Genomic DNA, 8,616 nt, shown 5'->3' on the forward strand with positions numbered 1-8,616 from the left:
GCGCTAACAACAACCAGACTGAGGAAAGTCTCTGTGTTATTACGACCCCACCGTATTCAAGCATTCTACTCCTCACCATGTCTGAATGCGATACATGGATTGAGATTTTTCCTCCTCACCTGACATCTGGCGTTCTGATATTCTGGGGAACACAGATTTTAATGTTAACATGAAGAGTCAAAGTAGACTGAGCACCTATTGGGTCATGTTAGCCACGTGGAATGTCATATTTGCTTCAACACATTCGGGGCTCAGAGATGGCTTACAGAGCTCAGCCTAATGCTCTCACACGTGGAGTGCAGATGTCTAAGCAAGCTCCGTGAATTTGGATTTGCAGCCAGAACGGACTTTCAGAAAAGCTGAGAAAAATCCAGTACTGCCTACCTGTGTGTGAATCCTCAGGACCATGTAAACACCCCAGAGAAGGGGCCTAATCCCTTCACCCTCACCCCCTGTGGCACTCTATGGTGCAAGGCAAGATGTGGGAATGGCCACCATGTCTTGAGGGCCAGTGTGAGTCAGTGCTTTTCCTCAATTCTCTAATCTAATGATCTCTGAAAAAACTTATCTTTTTTATAAAGATTTCTTTTTTTTTAAGATTTTTTAAATTAGAGAGAGAGAGAGAGAGAGGGAGAGCACAAGCAGGGGGAGCGGCAGGCAGAGGCAGAAGCAGGCTCCTCGCTGAGCAGGGAGCCCGATGCGGGGCTCGATCCCAGGACCCTGGGGTCATGACCTGAGCTAAAGGCAGACGCTTGACGACTGAGCCACCGAGGTATCCGAAAACTTAACTTTTTTAAATTGAGGGATTTGGGGCTCAAAGATTAAGTAATTTCCCCCCAACACCCTGAGCTTTTCAGTGCTCGTTCTTGAACCCGCAAATCAGACTATGTTCCCTCTTTCTGTCCTTAGATGGCACTTGAGAAATTCTCCAGAGGACAGGGTGATGCCTGATCTCCATGGAGTCTCCTCGGAGCCCAGGTGCGCTATGATCTGGCCAAGCAGGATTGCTTCCAGGCCTCTCCTGACATCAGCCATGCCAGCTATAGACTCCAGCCCCTGGGCTCTAATCCCAAATCCCAAAGCTGAGCCTCAGAGAGACTGGTCAATTTCTGCCACGTGTGTGAATAGGGAGGTGATGTACTTCAGAAGCTCAGGCCGCCTTTCTGGAGTGGCCACTTTAGCCTCACGTGTTGATCCTAGGAGAGCAGCAGTCTCTGGGACTGAACAAAGTCAGGGCACTGGAGGCCAAGGGCCCCAGACAGAAGACACAGAGAGCACCCTGCTTCGTGACTTTCTAAGTTCTGAGTTCCAGGCCCTCATGAGCCCAATGAGCTCCAGCAGCCAGCATTTGTGATAATTCCATGTTCTGATAACAAACTGTGATTTTACTTAATTGAAGCTTAACTGTATGTCATGTTAGTGTGGTCCCCAAGTTGTACCCTACATCCAGAAGGTTCAGGGCTCCCTGATTCACCAGTGCTCTGTGCAAACTGCCAGTAATCACCGTGTCTTCCCCAAGATTGGCGAGGATCGTTTAGCTGAATGATGCAGCCTGTAGTCTCACTTGTTCTAGACACACTTCAGCGGCTCAGATGGTGGCTTCCCTTTTCCGTCTCACCCCCTTGTGTGCCAGTATGTGCTCTCCCCCTCAAACTGCACTTGTCCCAGTCCTTAGGGGAGGATGGATAGTTCACTGTCTCCATATTCAGAGAAGCTTTTGGCTCTGAAGCCTGAGCCGGAGCTTTCCAGGGTACATCTGGTGAGCGTCCAACTGCTGAGGCATGAGTACTCACTACTGAGGACATCTTTATTTTGAAGATTCTGGGGAAAAGTCTTTGATCTAGTTGGGCCACCTGTCCACCTCTTGTTTTGGGGAGAGTAAGCAATCTTAATTTATGGCCCCATCAAGATCATAACAAAGGGGACGCCAACTCTCCAAAAGAAAAATAGGATGATATTGTTAAAAAAAAAAGAAAAAAGGCAAGGAAACATGGCATCCAAGTGTCCACCACTACCTGAGGTTTTTATGTGTATCCTCTGCTCATTTTTACTAGGTCCTTACTGTACGAGGAAACGGGAAGGTTGCTTTGTTCCCTCCCCACGTATCATACTGTATACATTTCAGTCCAGTTAGACCTGGATTAAGAACGTGGAGGCTGGGGTTGTAGGGTCCCTCCAGGGCCTGCCATGTCCTTTAGCAGGAGCTGGATCCCATGAAGCCCTCAGGATAGCCATCGTGCATGTCAGTCTTCTTCTGTTGGTTGGGCAGCTCACGATTTTTCATCTTAGTGAAGAGTCTTCAAGTTCTGGGTTTCCCTCCTTCTTTTTGGGCAACTGTCCCATCCCCAAAGGCCATTATTAGGTGTGTTTCAAAGACCCTAAAGACTTAAACCCATTCTCCTCAAAGACTCTGAACAAAACACAAAAATGGTATTGTTTTTAGCTTGAAGAAATTTTCTCCTGGAATGTCGTGCTTACCCAGACTCGATGGTGAAGAAAGGGTGTGTGGGGGTCTGCTGGTGCTGAGAGGGGGTCCATCACCAACTGTTCTCTGGCCCCATCACCTTCTCTGGGCTCTCCCCAGTTCTTTGCACAGATGTGGGGAGAGAGTACCCACGAGTGAGGACCTTCTCAGGAGGCCACAGTCCCCTCCCTCCCTTGCCCACCCACAGGCACGTCCCAAACTTCTTTAAAACAACATGATGATTTTCCTCGTCAATTTTTGAACAAGTGAAACTTGAGGCTTGGATGCCTTATTTATTTTAAAGTCAAACTTAACTCTTTCCCGCACAGCCCAGATGTTACTTCGCTTTTCCTATTTTGATTTCCTCTTGACATGAGGGATGAATGATAGAAATTAGGGCTGGCAGAGGTGTCCCTGTAAATAGCCTTGTGCTCCTTGAAGGATTCCTGACCTGCAGACTCCCCCATCCCTTCATCCAGAGCATCCCTGCCACCGCTAGACCCTGGTGATCTTGCATCTGAACTTGGGAGATGGATAAGCCTGCTAATTCAGGCATCCTCTGCCAGCCTGCATACGCTGCCACATCACAGAGATGGATAAACGTAAAATAAACAGTATTTGAAGACCTCGAAACAGATTAATTTAGACCGGGTTTGAAAAAGAGTGGGTTGGCTTTTTTTTCCCCCTTTCCTTTAATGTCTTCGCGGGGATTTGGGGATTTTTTTTTTTTAATGATAGAGCAAAAAGTTCAAATTCTCTTCCTGTAATTTCTACTTCAAATTGCTGCAGAGAGTAATGAAGGCTTGACTTGGCTCCGATATTTTTCCTTTGTGTAGATCGGGCACTCAATTAACGAGAGGACACTCGGGCTCCTGGGTACGCGAGAGCTTTTCTACCCTTCTTGCTCCCACTGCAAGGAGAGGGAGAGGCAGATATTAAACACCGTCCAAAAAAAAAAAAATTAAATAAGTGAAGAGGAGTCCTGGTCCTTGAACTACCTCTAAGAGATATCGTGTTACATTTTTTCAGGGTTTCCTAGGAAACCAGTTCCGAGTAAAAACGTATTCTTTGTCTTCTGCTCTTTGCAAAATTGTTTGAACCATCATATCTCATAAAAGCTTGCTTCACAGGCAATTTGAACAGCATTTAAAAAAAAAAAAAAGCTTAATCTGCAGTTTGCTGCACCAATGAAGGCGATACACCTTTATCAGAGGCTTGAATGCTTGATTGTATTTGCTGCAAACGGATAAGATTATGCCATTATTTCTGAAGCGTCTGTGAAATCAGATCTTGTTGTCTTTTCCCCCTCCAAATCATGAGTGCCCCCCCCCACCGCCCAACACTCCCAAGTTGCACTAAAATATCTCCTAAAATAGTTTTAGGAGATTCTTATCAGCACTTACACAGCAGAGCATCAGCAAAGAGAGAAATAAACCTCTCTCTCTCTCTCTCTCATATTCAGCACACATGGGCTTGGTCTCCAGAGTGGATGAGCTTGTGTGTCCCCAATGTCACCCCCACCAGGTCAGAATCCCCCAAGGCCCTTTCTGCTGCCATGGATCAGCTCTGATGTATATTCCACTATCCTAGCGTATCGAGTTGTTATAATGGTTTTGCAAACGGTGGGGGTACTTCCATGTGCACTGGGGTGGGGCATCTCATGACGGGCAAGGCTTTAGGGTATTGGAAAGTTTGATTGTTTTTAACACTTGAAATTTCAGCTCCTAACTTTGCGTCCTATGTAAAAAGCCCCCAGAAAACAGGACGAGCGTATCGGCACTATTGACACAGACACGCACCTATAGATTATTTGGGGGATGGGCTGCACATTGCTGTCTGGATTGTTGGAAGGGTCGCTAAGGGATTAGTCTGACTCCCATCCCCGGTGTCACTAATCCCATAGTTCCCTATGATGTTGGTTATCGCTTGGTTTCTCATAGGCACTCTTTGTCTTGTTAAAAAAGCATCCCCTAGCCCACCTTGCCTAATAAGACCCAAGAGGATTAAAAGCACTGGCTATGCGTTAACCCAAATGTTCACCCTGGGTCCACCAATTACTAGCTCCAGGAATGTGGGAAAGTAATTTCTCTGTGCTTCAGATGCCTTATCTTTCAAATGCACATAACAAAGGGTAGGATTCTCATAAAATTAAAGGAGCTAACGCTGGGGAAACACATAACTCGGTGCTGGGTGTCTGGTGGTGAGCGTGGGGTCCATGCTGTGGCTCTTAATGACAAGCGGAGCAGTAATTTTGTTTCCATGTGGGTGTGTAGTGGAGACTGCACCCTTACTACCTTATGTCTGATGGTGAACTTCATTTAGCAAATGATTCATTGTGCACCTGCAATTTATCTGGCTCAGTGTAGACTGTGGACTTAGAAAGATTAAATATATATATATGTGTGTGTATATATATATATATATATATGGTTCCTGCCCTTGATATGCTAACAGTCAAGTGGAAAAGCAAATCTTTCCAACTCATGGTGGTACATATTAGAGACCTTTATGCATGAGGTGCTTTAGGGGAGGAGGGAAGGAGAGCCTGGTATTGCCTGGGAGCTCAGGGAAGGCTTGCTGGAGGCAGGATCCCTAAACCAGGTGTTGATATAACACATGCATCGGCTGATTGAATTTTGTTTTTGTAAAGTGTGTATGGGCATATATGTACACATATTCATGTCTACAACATGTACCCACCGTGCCATAAGATTTATGTGTTCTTCTGGGTGCAGGATGTGGCAGGCTGCTGATTTCCTACAGGATCCATTCCCCCTCCTGTTTTTAAAGTACTACACGGGCGCCTGGGTGGCTCAGTCGTTAGGCGTCTGCTTTCGGCTCAGGTCGTGGTTCCAGGGTCCTGAGATGGAGCCCCGCGTCGGGCTCCCTGCTCTGCGGGGAGTCTCCTCCCTCTCCCACTCCCCCTGCTTGTGTTCCCTCTCTCGCTGTGTCTCTCTCTGTCAAATAAATAAATAAAATCTTAAAAAAAAAAAAAGAGTGAAATACATTTCTAGCTTCTGTTCTGGTGTTCCTTTGTTTCAGAAGTTATGTCTGTACATTCTAGAGTATAGGATCCCTCAGTGAATTAGGAATTGGGATACGAGCTTCTTGCCACCAGCTGGGCCGCCACACGAGCAGTATGTCACTGAGCAAGGTCTTGTGCCTTGATTTACTCTTCTCCAAAAAGAGGGTCTTTCAGCACCATGAGGTAATGACTATCACTTACATGTTTGGCATAAGGCTTTACTCTTATCACAGAGTAGTTTTTCTCTTAAAAGAAATGTCTCATGGGGCACCTGGGTGGCTCAGTCGGTTAAGCATCTGCCTTCATCTCGAGTCGTGATCCCAGGGTCGAGCCCCGCGTCGGGCTCCCTGCTCAGCAAGCAGCCTGCTTCTCGCTCTCGCTCGGCCTGCTGTTCCCCACGCTTGTGCTTTCTCCCTCTGAGCACAAAATAACATCTTAAAAAAAAAAGAGAGAGAGAGAGAGAAAGAAATATTTCAGGCTCCAGGGATGGGAGACGGCGATAGGCTTGGGACTAAGCCATCGAGGCAGGCCAGCTGCAGCTGAGATTGGAATCGCTTTGGGCCCAAACAGGGCAACGACGGAGATGTGTGCAGGGAGACGGGCTGTCAGTGTATCAGCTCAAGGAGCAAGTCACCCAGCAGGTAGGCGATCCAAGGGCAGTGGGCATCAGGGACTGGTGGCCGTGAGCATACGCCTCATGGATGAGGAGGGTGAGTGACTTTTCAGGTTCTGGCTGAGCAGATAGGAAGAGTCCTAGGTAGCCAGGGGAGGCCCAATTCAGTGAGGGCGCCCCCTGTCACCCCCAGCCCTGGCATCAGGGAAGGGAGGAGGAAAGCGGCACTCAGGTGTGCAGAGGCCCCCAGCCTCCGTGCAAGCATCGTGCGGCTGAGGGGGCTACACGCATGACAAAGAGCCAGACTCTATTGGGCCAAGCAGGACTTTTATTTAACTGGCTGGCTACTTCTGTTGGCAGATAAGGAGTATTTAGGGGAGAGGAAAAAATAAAGATCAGCAGGATGGAGACTCAAAATCATTTATTTAATTTGAAGATTCCAAGGCCCGGGATCTTGGTCCTCCAACTTGGAATGCCAAGCTGGAGAAGAAGGACACAGTGGCATTTTTGAGTTTTGCAAGCGCCGGTAAACATTCACCTCGTATGACTTTTCCACACTCCTGTGAGGTAGGCAGGGCAGCCAGGATTTAAACTGACTTTGCAGATGGAGAAAATGAAACAGGGAGAGTTTGAAAGACTGCCCCCAGAAACTCAGAGGCCAGCCCGGGCTGGAAGTCAGGCCCACGGACTCACAATGTGTGTGCTTCTTTCTAAGCTCCTTTGTCTTGCGAGAAGCAAACACTCTTAAATTGCCAGATTAGGGACGGCTATTCCTAGGAGCCTCTGGGGGTTGGCCTTTGTGTGGGGGGGGGGCTGGTCTTGGGGTACGTCACCCTCATGGTCCCCCCTGCCAAGCCCTATTCTTCCCTGGGCCCAGGTCTGGCCAAGTAATTAGAGAGGATCTTTCTGGGTCACTCTTTCCTGAGGACAAAACAAGCCCTTTGGTTTCTCGATTAGAAAGCTCAACAGATTGAGTGACAAGGAAAAGTTTTTGATCTTGCTATTATAGTCACCTAATTAAAACGAGATGCAGATGCTCCAACACCTAGTAATTTTCACCTCACTTACTTTGGATCCAATTACAGCCCTTCCCTACTGACTTACACTGTTTAAATTACAAAGTCAGAAGGAAATATGACTATTTACCTATTTCTGTTCATACATATAAGTCTAACACATTATCTTTTCTCTCCAAGCAGGAAATGTGATCACAGGTCTTTTCTTCACCCTGGAAACAGAGGGGGATGAATCTTTGTTCTTAAATAAAAATTAAACACCAATAAGAACTTAAATCAGCCAACACCTGTGTCAGATTTCAGTAGACAGTTCTGTTTCCCACGTGCAAAAAAAATGTATCCTCTCCCCAGGAATGTTCTAGAAGGCAGGTCTTCAGCACGACTTTAGCATTGGGTGTTGTCCTGGAATGCATGCTTTGGCATAGAAAAACTTCCTTTTCAGAGTCAATCGGTTATTGACTGGCACCCTTCAGATCAGGGGAAATCGGTTGTTTAGGAAGGTTGCTACCTTTACTGAGTACATAATTAAATAGGTAGCCCTGTGTAGCAGTTGGATTTACATATATATTTTATACCAGAGCTATCAAAGTTGGTGGCAACCCAGCCTTCGTCTTTACTAAAACGCATTTTTGTGTACTGGGAAAAGGCGTTGTGGGAACAGGGCTTCAACTGGCAAACAAGCAAATGAACCCAGCGACAACCAACCAACCATGCAGAAAGAGTACAGTGGAGTTCTAAGAAGAACGGCCATTTTCCTCTCCCACTGAGTGGCATCTGTTTGAGGTTATCTGTCATGGCGGCCAGTGGAAGATGCTGGCTTCTTAGCAGCGCTGTAGATTAGTTCTGCGTGGTGACTGGCTGGGCCATTCTGTCCCCAGGGCAGGAGGGAGGCCAGGTGCCCCATCGTAGAGAAGATGGTCCTGCCTCTTCTGCACTGGGTGCATTCACACCAAGTAGCTTATAATTCCAGGATGGCCAGTCTGCAGCCATAGCAACATGGAATATGGACAGTGCTATGTAGGAGGAAGATAGGTACTTAGGTAGAGGCAATCTCTACCTTCTGTCTCCTTCTGGGCGATTTTCTTAGCTCTCCACCAAATTATCCCACCATTGACACCAGAGAGGAAATCCCGGTGTTGAGTTGGTACCCTAAGGGGCCGATGGTGTCAACATAAAAAGACAACAGTGATATTTCTTACTTACCTCTTCCTTTCACACTTCCTTTACCTCTGTCTTCTAGGAAGGGAAGGGTGAGCAAATTCTTTACCCTTGCAGGTATAGGGCACTTCTTCTCTGTTCCCAGTCAACCCTGTGTTCTCTTAGAAGCTTCTTAAACTTCTCTTGAGATGCGTGAGGCTTGAGTAGGATGAAGAAGCTATAAAAGCTGGCCTTTCATCTCTCTCTTTTTTTTTTTTCCACTGAGGGTCTGTGTCACTGCCCCAGATGTGGCAGGGTGCGTCTCAAGAAGGGAGGTCACTGAATTTGGCTTTGTCTCTCC

Source organism: Eumetopias jubatus, unplaced genomic scaffold (assembly GCF_037043125.1).
Source record: "Eumetopias jubatus isolate StellerSeaLion01/CBP00866 unplaced genomic scaffold, mEumJub1_p1.0 scaffold_5, whole genome shotgun sequence".
In the NCBI taxonomy this organism is placed as follows: domain Eukaryota; kingdom Metazoa; phylum Chordata; class Mammalia; order Carnivora; family Otariidae; genus Eumetopias; species Eumetopias jubatus.